The sequence below is a fragment of the Dipodomys merriami genome, unplaced genomic scaffold, assembly GCF_024711535.1.
Source record: "Dipodomys merriami isolate MVZ:Mamm:240054 unplaced genomic scaffold, mDipMer1.0.p SCAF_558, whole genome shotgun sequence".
In the NCBI taxonomy this organism is placed as follows: Eukaryota; Metazoa; Chordata; class Mammalia; order Rodentia; family Heteromyidae; genus Dipodomys; species Dipodomys merriami.
The window spans coordinates 582,990-598,016 of NW_027206133.1; positions in this window are offsets into that span (position 1 = coordinate 582,990).

The window sequence follows — 15,027 nt, forward strand, 5'->3', positions numbered from 1 at the left end:
TAGAAGTAACCAGTATTCAGAAATTTAAAATTGGGGATGTAAAATGGCAGCATACTTATGTAACAAACTACCATTAAGAAAAAGATGAGGGGGCTTAGAATGTGAATTAGTGAGAAAGTGATTGTCTAGCATGCACATTCAAGAGAAAGACAGAATTAGACTTGGAAGTCAGGAGGAAAGACGGAAACACTTTCCAGTCATGAGGTCTTCTGCAGTGTGCCAGGACACCAACATGGACTTCAAACAACCACAGAACAGGAAGACTGTCTCTTTCCCACTTCTCAGGCAGCTGAGGGCCCCAGAGTCAAGAGGGCAGAGCCAGGTTCTAACTCAGATGCTTGGAGCCAGAAGAGAAAGGGCTCTGCCTCTCCTTTGACTGGGGATTTGCATTAATAATGTGGAGAATGAAGGAAGGAGAATGAACTGGCATTGGTAGAAGAAGGGCCTTCAAATCTGACAGATGGAGAGTCAAAAACCCACTACCTAAGACCAAAGAGCAAGGCTCTCTATTGTTAACCTAAAGATAGACTGAGGTTCCCTTCACCTGAGGGAGGAACATTAATTAGTCATTGTTTGAAGAGGCTGAGAAAAGCCTGATTCTTGTGTAACTCTGACAAATGTTTCAGGTTTCCCCTCATTGGTGGCCATGTATGGAATGAATGAAGTGGTTTTGCAGCTCACTTACCTGTTGCGTGTGTACATTCTGCCTCCTAATCCTGTACGACTAGGTCTCTTTGCCTAGTTTGGCTTTTTAAACTGTTTTCTGCCTTCAAATATTGTTACACTGGAGTTCTTCCCACTAACAGGGCTAGGGCTTGGAAGCTGAGAACTTTATGTGAACCCAGGATTGGTCAACGATGTTTCTTTCCTGCTTTTATAACTCAAGAACTCTAAGAACATTTAGAGTGCAAGTAACTTCTTATTACCAAGGGAAACACAGGAAGCTCTTGAACATCTGACCTTTCAGCAGTAGAAGTCAGAGTGTCATAGACGTTCCAGCCCTGGCTGGCTTTATCCTATGAGCCTCAGACTTCAGCCTCCTGAGCTAGGGTGATGGGCATGAGCTACTGGTGATCTCCTAGTTTCAGAACTGTAATAACATTGGCATTACAAGTCAACTGCTTATCAAAAAGGGCTTGGGCAGCATATTAGGCCTTTCAACATTGGACCTTTCAGACGCAAGGTTATAATGCTAGAGTCTGAGAGGCAATGCATATGGATGGGCTACACTTGAAGCTTGAGCTCTAACTCCAATTCTGGTGTGCATGAACATTCTTTTTTCCAGAGAAGGTTCTCCTAATTAGCAAATAGGAAAAGTACTTTGCTTAACCCTCACTTTTTTCCAGTTTTGTGTCTCAAACCCAAGTCTGGGCATGGTCCCTGAGCCCTTCAGCTCAAGGCGAACACTCTACCACTTGACCCACAGCACATGTGGTCTTTTTGTGGTTCATTGGAGATAAGAGTCTAATAGGTTTTCCTTGCCTAGGTGTCTTTGAACTGTGATCTTCAGATCTCAGCCTCCTGAGAGTCTAAGATTTCTGTTGTGAGCCACAGGCATCTGGCCTGATGTTTTTGCCAGACCTGGGGCTTGAACTAGGGCCTGGGTACTGTCTCTGAGCTCCTTTTTCTCAAGCCTAGCACTGAACCACTTGAGCCACTCCACAGCTTCTGGCTTTTTCTGAGTATGTGGCACTGAGGATTCAAACCTTACCATTCATGCATGCTGACTCAGCTCAATACCACTAAGCCACATTTCTAGCTCCACCCTTACAATTTTATCTCTCAACTTGAGTATCCCCAAGAAAAGGCTTCTGAGTAAAAATCATCTAAAGTAATTCCTATAGGAAGGTTCTAAAGATAAAGAAGGCAAAGTTCATAATTGGGAAAGACCGTAAACATATGAAGACTGTGACAAATGCTTCCATTTAATTATGTATCATGTTTCAACACTTAATAAAATATTAATGAAAAATGAATCAATGTCCTAAAGTATTGTGTATAAGTTTATAATAGATGTACAACATTACTAAATGTTATGTGTATAATAATACTAAATACAATAAACAATAAGTAAATGAAAAGTAAAAAAACAAAATAAATACAAAATCAATAATAAACATTATAATGTGTAATAAACATACATATGTAAATATATATCATATATTACACATTTATAGAAATGTTTTTTTCCATTGCAGGCCCTTCATTCAGAAGCTGGGAACTCTAGCCTGAATTTCTTTTCCTCAAGGACAGTGAGCTTTTCCTTTACCCATGATACAAAAGAGTTACTTGGATGGTGAGATCAAATCCCAGCAATGATGGAAATACTGGCCCTAGTTCCAAGACAGGACTTAATTTTTTTTTAATGGAAGTAGTTATGTTTATTCAGTTACATACTGAAAATAATAAAAAAAAAAGCAGCATAGAATTGTGTACATCTATCAGACATCTTTCTATTAACCACAAAATGCTTTTCTGAGCACTACTTTTTTTCATTTTTTTATTGTAAAAATGTTGTACAGAGGGGTTACAGTTAAATGAGCATGGTAATGAGTACGGTTCCTATTGTGCATTGTTGCCTCCTCCTTGTTTTCCCCCTACCATTCCTTCCATCCCATCTCCACAACTACTCCCCCTGCCAAGCTCAGTGACTTAACTTTTATTTTTGGATTTGCATGGGGTTTGAACTCAAGTAGTGGCAAATCTGCACTTTCCCTCACATTGGTACATATTTACCAAGACCCAGAGTTCAAATCCCAGGTTAGGAAAGAAAACTGGTATAAATTCAAAACAAGGGAGCTTTATTTCTTTCTAATTTAGTTAAATAATTAATTAATATTTTTATTTATTCTTTATTTTGCCAACATGGGACTTGAACACAGGTCATGGCAATTCTGCCTCAGCTCCAATCGCCCTAGGGTGGGGCATCCTCAGACCCATAGCCAAACTAGGGATCCTAGGCCCAGAGGGGTTTCAGGAAGAAAAAAACATCATAGCATAGCGAGGGCTGAGGGTTTTATGTTTTTTACTTTGCACAGTGACCATCCTAGGTCTGAATAACATGGCTGCAATGTGGACCTGACCTACCATATCTGAAGGCTGGCGTGCTATCAGGGAATCCATAGGCCAACCTGTGAACATAGGTCCCGGGTTCAAATCCCAGTACTGACACCTATCAATGGCAGGAGATCATAAGAGACTCGTTCGTATGCATAGGAATACCAATTGAGAGCAGTTCATGTTTTGGTCTAGTCTAAAATTGGATGCAATAATCCTATGACGCTGATTGTTCTTAATTAATAGGTTATTATGCATGAAAAGAATAATATTCCTTCAATGGCGGTATAAAAAATGCCTAAGAATTGGTAGTAATGTAGTAGTGTTATTCCATCCTAGATAGATGCCTCTGGTGTTCCTTACTAATATATGTTTATTTGTATACCACCCTTTGCCTATCCATGTATCACTGTTTTGGCCAAGCCTGGAGCTGGATCTCAGCAACTGGGAACCACCTCAAAGCTTCATTGGCTAGAGGCTGCCATGCTCACACTCATCCATTCACGAATTGGGCTTGCTAAACCCTGAGTTCACATCCCAGCATGCCAAAATTTTAATGTTGAGTAAGAAGCCAAGTGTGACACATGTTTTCCTTTTCTGTGAGAGTCCTGGGTGTCAGGCATGATGGAGAACTTATTTACAAATCTGGATGCTGTGATAGGATGTAAACAATGTAATACATGGTAGAGGGGTCATCAGAGTCAATGAAATAAATGGTAAATAAATGAGTAAAACAAGAAATAAAATGAATAACCACACCCAACAAAATATGGCCTGACTATCTATATGAAAGTATAAATCCTATATTTAAAATCGATATAAGGAGTATGTTTTCCAACCCTGAGGCTTGAATTCAGGCCTAGGGAATAGGTCTGACTTTCTTGTCTTCAAGCATGTTCAGATTCCCTACCGTCACGGTGCTGCATATGTACCCAGACCTTGAGTTCAAATCCCAGGCCTGGCAGAAAAAATGTTATGAATTGCAAACCAGGGAGCTAAATATTTTTTTTTAATTGAGGGCCATTGGAGAAGCCATAGTCCCACACAGCAACATAGGCCTACAGTTCGAATACAGTCATGCCACTTCCAGATGGTGGGAGATCCTAAGAAATTCGTTCCCATCCACAGGAATAATGATGGAATGTTATCAATGTCACAGTTGAATGACATACTCATGAATGATACTTGTACACAATTAGACTTCATGATTTCAGTCGGCTGATTGATTTTATTTAATATCTTATGAAACATTAAAATAATATTATTTCTCACAGGGACTCAATAATTTCAGGACACTGATTTACTTAATACTTTATTAAAGATAAAAATAACATTTATTTATTTATTTTTGTGGATCCTGGGGCCTGAACTCAGGGCCTGGGTGCTGTATAACTCAAGGCTAGTGCCCTTTCTCATGGTTTCCCTTATTTGCAATAACTAGTATATGTCTGAGTCAAGCAGAAAAGGTCAGATAAGGTGATGTTAGGGAAATGAACCCTAAGATATGTACTCAAATGTTTTTTTTTCTTTTATGTGATTGTTGCTAACACATTTATAAGATTGTTTTTTGTTGCTTTGTATGTCCTTCCCCCACAGTATACCCCCTACATTCACTGTATTTTTTGTCAATATAATTTGTGGAGGGGAATGTGAAAAACAAATCATTTAAATAGGGATACAGGTGGACCCATTGCAACAAAGAGATATACAAGTCGTTATGTTCAAAATGAACTTTACAACTTTGGTGGAGGGTGAGGGAGCAGGGAGGATTAGGTGGGGGGCAGAGGGGAGGATGGGAAGGGATGGGAAGAGGAAACAAAGGAGGAGGCTACAATGCTTGATAAAAAATGTACTCATTATCTTTCCCATGTAATTGTAACCCCTCTGTACATTATTTTCACAATAAAAAAACTAAAAAAACATAAAAACTATTAATTACATGGAGGCATAATAAATACCCAAGAATTGGTAGGAATGTAGTATATATAACTGAAAAATGGATACACATCTCTGGCACTCTGTAAAGAAATATATATTTATTAGTGTACTATAATCTGCGTGTCAATCTGTACTTATTTTGTGAACCTCTGGTGCTCGATCTCACATCCTGGAAACTGCCTATCAGCTCAAATTGTTCCAGGATGGCATGCTGACACACACGCATTCATGAATATGGCCCTGTAGGCCTTGAGTTCAGATGCCATCATTCCCAAACAATGAATCATGGAGTAAGAAACTGATGGTGAAACATATTTTCCTTTTCTGTGAAAGTCCTGGGTGTCAGGAATAAGTGGAATACATATGCAGATCTACATCCTATTTAATCAATGTAACCAATGTTCTATGTGCCATATTAATTATTAAAATAAAGTCAATACATGTTGGGTCTTTGTTTGCCCGCGAAAGATGGATGGGGCCCAAGGAAATGTAAGTGCGCCATTTGCCCATTCCCCAGTCTCCCTTAGCTGGGGAAACATTCAGAGACAGTGGGGAGTCAAGTCAATCAAGAACTCGTTTATTATTACACAGCAAGCACCTTTTAAAGAGAAAAATTGAGGCTGGGAGGGGGAGAGAAAGGAACCAACCAATCACTGTAAAGGTCACACCCTATCACACACTTAATCAGATTTTAAGGTTAAAAAATGGGCTGTTCCCACTCAACTTCCTCTCAGCACCATCATTGCTACCTATATGCCCCACAAACACATGAATAAAACAAAAAATAAAATGAATAACTACACTGAATGCAATATGGAGTCAACGTATGTATGTAAATATAAGTCATATATTTAAAATGTACACAAATAGAATGTATTCTAGTACTGGGGATCGATTTCAGACATAAGGAACAGACATGAATTACTTGACTTCAAGAAGGCTAGCTTCCCCTTTCAATACAGTGCAACAGAGTTACCCAGACCATGAGTTCCAATCCCAGTCGTAGCAGAAAAAATGGCACCTTTACACTGTATGACGGCCAATTCTTTGTTATTTCATTATGCCTCCATTTAATGAACGTGATTTTTTAAATGCTTAATAAAGTATTGATTAAAATCGATCAGTGTCCTATAATATAATTGTGTATAATTTTATCGTAGAATTATTTAAGAGCTGCCCATTCAATCAAAACATACATCATGTTCTATTGGTATTCATATAGATAGGAATGAGTTTCTAAGGATCTCTTTCCATTTGGAGGTTGCAGGATCAGGATGCAAACTGTGGGCTCCAGCTCCCACCATTTTAACTCGAGGATAGGGAACTCACAGGTCTGTTTAAGAATATCAGCAAGACCAATGATTAGGCAGGCACCAGTGGTTCTCAGCACTCCTTATTGATGTTTTCAAGGCTGTGATAGGAGGATCATAGTCAAATTCACACTAGGCAGGAAAGTCCTTGAGATCCCTGTCCAACTTCAGTGCCAACAAAGGCAGAAGTAGAGCTGTGTAGCTCCAGTGGTAGAGGGATAGCCCTGATTAAAAGCAGCTCAACACACACACACACACACACACACACACACACACACACACACACACACACACACACACACACATACACACACACACACACACACACACACACACACACAAACTGCAGTCTAATCATCTATCTGTTTATATATTGGCCATTCCTAGGGCTTGATCTCATGTCCTCAGATTTGCCCACCAACTTCTCTTGCATCAGACTGGTGTGCTAACATTTACCCACTCATGAAGTGGGCCTGCTAGGCCCTGAGTTCAAGTCACAGAACTGACAAAAACTTAATCCTGGTAGAAAGCCCATTGTCCCACTTGGTTTCATTATCGGGGAATGATACTCAGGAATGATGTAGAATACACAGGCAAATCTATGTCTTATGTAATAGGATGCAAAAAATATTATATGTGTAATCATATTCACTAAAATATATAAGAAACAAAACACAAAATAAAATGAATACACTAACTGCAATATGCAGTAAAAATGTGTAGGTCAATAAAATTCATGTATTTAAAATATATACAAATATTATTTTTTCGAGTGCTAGGACTTGAATTGAGGCCCCAGAAACAGGCCTGACTTTCTTGTCTTCCAGAATGGTGATCTTCCCCATCCCCCACAGTGCTGAGGATTTACCCAGACTCTGAGTTCAAATCCCAGTCCTGGCATGAATTCTAAGCCTCATAATTTCTAAAATATTTTTAAGGTATTTATGTATGTATATATGTATGCATGTATGTATGTATGTATGCATGCATGTATGTATGTATGTCTGTATGTATTTTTCTTTTGTCAAGCACAGGTCTTGAACTCAGCTCATGGCAATTCTGCCTCAGCTTTGATCACTCTAGGCTGGGGTGTAGCCACTGGACCCACAGCTGAACCTAGGTTCCTGGGACCCAAAGGCTGACAAGAAAATAAAAATTAATGCAAAACAGAAAATAAAAAAAAAAAAAACAAAACTGGCAACTTGCAGATGGCTACCGGTTTTATATTTGTTTTCTTTGCTAGGTGACCATTCCGCTTCTGAATGACCGGGTTAAAGAATGTTGGTAACTTGTCATTACTGAAGGGTTGCAGGGAAGCCAAAGGCCAACATGGCAATATAGGCCCTGTGTTTGAAGTCGGGTCCTGACCCCTACCAATGGAAGGAGATCCTAAGACTCTCGTTCCTATTCATAGGGATACCAATGGAAGATTATGAATGGCAAGGTTGAATTAGTTGTTTCTGAATACTACTATATAAATAGAGTGATTTTAGGAGGCCAATGGATTTTAATGAATATTTTTGACACAGTCAAAGAATACTATTAATTACATGGACATAATAGTTTCAGGACAGTGGTTGATTTAATTAATAATTAAGGATGAAAACAATAACATTAATTACATGGAGGTATACTAAATACCCCAAAATTGGTAGGAATGTAGCCTATATAACTGAATAATGTATAGACATCTCTAGCACTCTAAAAAAATCAATAATTATTTTTGTACAACCATTTGCATGTCAATCTGTTCTAATTTTGTCAACTCCTAGAGCTATATCTCAAGTTCTGGAAATGCTTGTCAGCTCAAAATGACTCAGGTGGCATGCTGACACTCATCCTTTCATGAATTGGTCCTTGTAGGCTGTGAGTTCAGATGCCAGCACTCACAAAAATTGAATCGTGCAGTAAGAAGCCCATGGCGACACATGTTTTCCTTTTCTGTGAAAGTCCTGGGTATCAGGTGTGAAGTTTCATACATAGGCAAATCCATATCCTATGTAATAAATGTAATAAATATTTCATGTGTAATAACCGTCAATAAAATAAATGGTAAGTAAATGAATAAAAACAAAAATAAAATGAATAAGTACACTAAGCACAATATGGGGTAAACATATGGGGTTCAATTTCAGGGCCTGGGAAGTGCCTGGCAGCTAAATTGTCTAGAGGCTGCTGTTCTGAAAGTCAGCCATTCATGAATTGAGCCTTCTAGGCCCTGAGTTAGATCCCACCACTGCCAAAAAATGTAATCTTGGCGTGAGAAGCCTAGCGTGACACATGTTTTCTTTTTCTTTGAAAGTGCTTGGTGACAGGTAGGATGTATAATTCAGATGAAAATCTATATGTTATATATGCAAATCTATATGTAATAGGATGTCACAAATGTAAAAAATATCATAAGTGGAAGAATTGTCACTACAATAAATTAAAAGCAGATTGAATTAGTAGTGAATCATTCTAGGATAAAATTAGAAACAAAAATTATAGGATGTGTATTAAGTTTAATATTTTATTAAGTATTACCAGAATAAAAATTACATGGAAACATAAATAACTAATAATTTGTAGTAACACATGATGCATAATTTAATAATATATAGATATCTGTCTCATTCTATAAAATATGAAATTATGTGTATGGATGTATGTACATATGTGAAAAACAATAACAGGATATTGAATAATTTAGTTAATGCTTTATTAATTGTTAACTGGGACATATCATTAAATGGAGACATAATTTAATAAGTAGTAATTGGTAGTAATATCTATAAATTAATAGTATACAGACATCTTTCTGTGTATATAATGCTTATATACATCAATCTCTATCTATTTATACCTCGTTCACTCCTGGGGTTCGGTTGTTGAGTGCTCACCTAGTGAGCATGAAGACCTGGGCTCAATTCCTCAGTGCCACATAAACAGAAAAACTGGAAGTTCTGCTGTCTTTCAATCAATTGAGTTCTACCCTGGAGCACAAATGCTTAGGGACAGTGTCAACACCCTTACTCAAGCCCCAGGACTGCCGCCAAAAAGAGGTACAATGTTCTAACTACAACTGTAGAAGGACAGGACTTCAAATACCACATGACAGAGCAAGGTGGGAGTCTGATGCTGACAGCTGCCACCTAACCTGACTTAACCAGATATAAACTGCTGCAACCCAGCTCCATGGGTTACCCCCATCATCCTGGCTTACCCTGGCTTACCCCCGATATCCTGGCCTCTCTGGGGCTTTAAAACCTTGCAGGAAGTCTGCTAGACTCTTTGAAATATGGCTCAAAGTGGTAGAGTTCTAGCCTTCTGCAAATGTTATTAGAACAATAATATCCCAAAGCTTTAAGTTCAAGCTCCATGACTAACCGCCCCCCCCCAAAAAAAAATTCTCACTAAACTGTTAGGTGTGAACTTGTGTGGTTTGTGAAATGTTCCTCAAAGGATGGTGATATTGATTATAGCTCCCTAAGTCTAATGACAACTTTTGGAACAGAGTTATGTGCTGAGTCCTGCATAGGGTACTCTGTGCTGAGTCCTGCAAATGGTGCTATGTGCTGAGTCCTTCACAGCGTGCAGTGTGCTGAGTCCTGCATTAGGTGCCGGGTTCTGAGTCTTTCCCAGGATGCTGTGTGCTGAATCATGCAAAGAGTGCCATGTGCTGTGTCCTTCACCAGGTGCATTCTTTCATTGGGTCCTTGTAAGATCTCCCCACTGAGATGATTATGCAGACGAGAATATTGAGGCTCAGATATGTCTCCATGGCAAGGACAAAATTTTGTATTACTGAAGACTAGTGAGTTGTCTACCACAGACAATATTGTTTTGTTTTGGTTTTTCTCAGTCATAAACCTTGAAATAGGGGCCTAAGCTCTGACCCTTATCTCTTGGGCTCATGGTTAGCACTCCACTGCTTGGAGCCATGGACCCCCTTGTAGCAGATGCCACAGCCTAGGGGTCTATAGCTGAGGTCTCTCATCCTGCTTTCCCAGGAAGCTGAGATCTGAGGATCTGGGTTCCAAATTATCCCAGACACAAAAGGTCCCATGAGCGTATTATCTCCAGTTCACCACTAAGAAACCTGAAGTGGAAGCTAGGTGCCTGTCATCCTAGCTACTCAGGAGGATGAGATCTGAGGATCACAGTTCAAAGCCAGCCTGGGCAGGAAAGTCCTTGAGACACTTAGCTCCAATGGGCCACCAGAAAAGCTGTAATGGTGTTTGGCTCAAGTGGTAGAGCACAAGACTTGAGCTGAAGAGCTCAAGGACGGCACCCAGACCCAGACATCAACTCCTACAATAGAAAAAGAGAGAGAAACAAACTAACAAACCTGAAGTAGAGGGCTGGGAATGTGCCTTAGGGGTAGAGTGCTTTGCAAATATGAAACCCTGCGTTTGATTTCTCAGGAACACAACAGTAAAAAAAAAAAAAAAAGCCTGAAGTAGCTCTGTGGTTCAAGTGGGAGAAGATATGATTGTACAAGAGAAATTAAGTACAATGCTCAGGACCTGAGTTCAACCTCCAAGAATGATGTCTGTGCCCGTGCCCCTGTGTGCCCACGTGTACACACACACACACACACACACACACACACACACAGAGACTAGAAGTGATGCTGTTACCCAAAATGATAAAACACCGGGCTTCTGCACTGAGCTCATGGTCAGTACCCTGGCCCTGTGTTCAACCCCAAAGCCTAGCCACCCAGGGCCAAACTAGGAGAGGTCAAATGTTTCAAAACCTGATGAGATTCACCAGCCCTAGATGACAGGAAGCTTTGTAATATCAGATATGTGCTTGGATTTCCCAAGCTTCCAGAAATCTAGGAGAACCATCATAGGCCCATCATCACTGGCAATGAAACATTTCGTTAAGTTCAGGGCCCTAGTTGTCTGCCAGAAGGAATCTTGATTTATATTGAGCACTGTATCTGAGCACCGGAATATAGTCTCACAAAGGCAGGATAAGTGCACAGGACTTGGCCTGCCACAGGAAGTGGCACAAATGAAGGCTTCCTGTCAAACCAGAGCACTGGGGAGAGAGATAGTTTGGGGAACAAAGAGACCTTTTTCTCCTGACCTTCAGAGCCCGCCCAAAATCATCCTCACTATCTGACCCAGATGGAGTTGTTTGTTACACAGCTGTACAGGAGTGAGGGCTTTTGTCTGTCTGTCCAGACAATAAGAGAGACTTATACCAGCAGGCCTGGGATGCAGAAAAACCCTCAGGCTACTCTGCGAACAGTGAGGGGAGCTCTGGATTATGCACTGTCATGAAAACAGTCTCTGTTACGAAATCATTTTATTGAATACAAATTTCCTACCTTGGTGCCGTTCATCATAATACTCTGCAGCTTCATGTATAGGAATACATCTATACATACCCAAAGATATGGAGGTACAGGCTCTTTTTGATGGGGCAGGTCCTGGGGTTTAACTATGAGCCTAGGCATTGTCCCTGAACTCCTTTTGCTCAAGGGTAGTGCATTAACTTTGAATCACAACCTTACTTCTGGGTTTTTCTGTGATCTCTTAGAAATAACACTATCATGGATTTTGCTATACTGGCTGGATTCAAACTCAGATTCTCTCCTCCTCAGCCTCCTCAGAAGCTGGGATTACAATGAGAAGCCACTGGCACCTTCTTTGTTTTCTTCTTCCTTTTTTAATCTGGACAATCTGACTTCTTAACAGGGTCATTCCAAAGGTTTGAATTTATAAATTAACTACCCAATGTTCTTTATAGCTGTTTTCTCTGAGAAGGATTTTCTCTCCTCATCTTCTCCTCTCAGTCACAGGTTTGAAGCCAAAAATGAGAAGTGAGTGTCACAGGATTAGGAAGCAAATGTCCACAAGACACGCCAGTTCTGTCACTTAGCATTGAGCTGCAGTGAATTTGCCATCTCAAGATGAGAGGACCAAAAGCTGGAGTGATCCTCATGCTGTTCTCATTGCTCCTTTTGTCTATAAAATGATCTGATAATTATGAGTGTTGTGTGTCTCCAACCTTAACTATCTTGACCACACTTGACGCTTCTTCATGTATCTCTTTTTCTCTCGTGCCTCTCGAGATTTAGACTACGGGTTTGTGTGGAGGGGCTCCTTGGTGTATTCCTGAGGAAAGCCGCTTCAATCCTGTTTGCAAGATTGCCGTTCAAATTCAGCCTGAGCAGGAATTCTGTGAGACTCTTATCTCCAATAAACCACCAGAAAACCAGACGTGGTACAGTGGTCCAGAGAATAGAGCCCCATCTTTAAGAGAGAAAGCCTAGCAGGATTCACAGGCCTGACCAGGAAGGAAAGCCTGGGAGGCACTTATGTCCAATTAATGACCAGATGGCTGGAAATAGAGCTGTGGCACTGGTAAAACCTCAGCCTTAGGGAAAACAGCTGAGGAACACCCTGAGTTAAGCCCTAGTATGGCCACAAAAATTTTTCAGTGCTCTACCTACTTAGTCTGTATACTACCTCCCTGAATGTAAACATACCTTATGCAATGCTTCTCCTTTTATTTACTGATTTATTTTTCAGATATACTCCTTGTGGAACTCCCTGAGTTTAAGCCCTAGTATGGCCACAAAAAATGTTCAGTGCTCTACCTACTTAGTCTGTATATTACCTCCCTGAATGTAAACTAGCTTATGCAATGCTTCTCCTTTTATTTACTTATTTATTTTTCAGATAGACTCCTTGTGCATACTGCATCATTCTCTTTATTACAGGCCCATGGTTTGTCTCTTCCAGGGTTCCAGGCCTGTGTCCTTATATAATACACTGACGCTCTCAGCAGCTTTTATTTGCATTTTATTATGAGGCCAATACAGGAAAAGTAACAAACCAGGCAGGGGAAGAGAAGATCACGTTTCTTAGAAGTAACCAATATTCAGAAAATTAAACTTGGGGATGTAAAATGGCAGCATACTTATGTAACAAACTACCATTAAGGAAAAGATGAGGGGGCTGGGAATGTGGATTACTGAGAGAGTGCTTGTCTGCATGCAAGAAGCCCTGGGTACGATTTCTTGGTAGCACATACACAGAATAAGCCAGAATTTGGACTGTAGCTCAAGTAGTAGAGTGCTACAGACAGTGCCCAGGCCTTGAGTTCAAAACAAGAACTGGCAAAAATATACCTAGTTGTTGGGTCTTCATCTGTCCCACGAATGAGGAACGGGGTCCGAAGAAAGGTCAGTGCAGCATTCAATCATTCCCTAGCCTCAGCTCGGGGGACAATCAGACACAGCAGGGAGCCAAATCAAGCAGAAAGAAAAACTCATTTATTAACTGAGAGCCGCCTTTTTTAAAGCCAAAAAAGACGGGTGGCATGGCAGGGGAGGAAGAGGAATGAACCACTCTCAAGGTCACACCCTATCAGGCAACTAAGCTTTCAAGGGCTGGTTCCACACTGAACGTAAGGCAAATTGGGCTCAGCCCACTCTACTCTCTCAGTGCCATCTTTACTTCCCATGTGCCCTGCAGATTCCCCCTCACCTTTTCTTTGTTTGTTTGTTTTAACAGGATTACATTGGTAAGTATAGCATTTGCCAAGCAGGGTTTTGAGGCAAGTCTGGGGGTCAACATTCACCAGACAAAGATAGGGAGGGCCTTTGTGCATGATCCAAGAGCCTGTCCCAGTTGCCTCACATCCCCACCTAGCACAGTAATAAACATCAGTCCCACCACAGTTAGAAATGTCTGAAGCAGTTCCATTATTTCCTGGGCATATATAAAAGTCAGTTTCAGTATCTCGTAATGTCATCCTATTTAGAACATGGGATAGCCTGGATATTGGGAGTTCCACACATGCGGCACTGTTACATCCTTGTGGGCCCCCATACTCAGGCTGTTCTAGTCCAGAAAAACAAGGAAAATTTAAAACAAACTGCAGACATAGCAAAGCAATCCTGGGCACCTGGTGTCTTTTAAGTAAGCAAGTTCCTTGTACATGCCTTTAAGCTAGCACAGGGGTCAAAATGACCTTTGAGCTTTACTGTCAATGGCTCCCAACATCATCTCCCCCCATCTTTGTATAAAGAAGCTAACCTGCCTGTCTTAGGTTGGGTGGATCACCTTGTCTGTCTTATTGGTCATCGGAAACTTCTTCAGAGGGAAGCTGAAGGCCCTGTCTTAGTTTGGTTAGACTGACACCCCCTCTTACCCGTCTCTGGCTGCGATTCCTCTTGGGGGGAAATTCATTCACTTGGAGCTTGATCTTATGTAACAGGCTGTCTAAGCTCATAAGAGTTTTGCAGTGCAAGTATAATGCAAGGAAGACATAGAAAAACCATTAGCAAAAGCATTACCAGGCCAGGAAATGTCATTACCAGTCCTTTAACATTAGTGAAGGATGGAATAGCAGTCTTTGCCACTTCAGAGTCCAGAGGTGGGGCTTGTAACAAAAGGTGGTTGTTTAGATTCAATGCCACTCTACAAGCAATTAGTAAAAGAACAATTAAAGCAGGTAATATTAAAATGATATAGGGTGGTGATCAAAATGAATGTTAGACCACCAGGTCAAAGGGACAGCTTCTCTTGTGGTGCTATTGATGATTTCTGCATTTCCAGCGCTGATCACTGCCCAGGTCACTGGTTGAGGTTGATGCAGATTCCGTAGGGCCATTGCCAGGACTGGGAGGATCAGGACAGCCAACAGCTGGAGTATCGCTATCTGCAGTTATTAGAGAACACAAGAGCTTCTCAAGGGCTGGTTGCCCTTGGGGAAG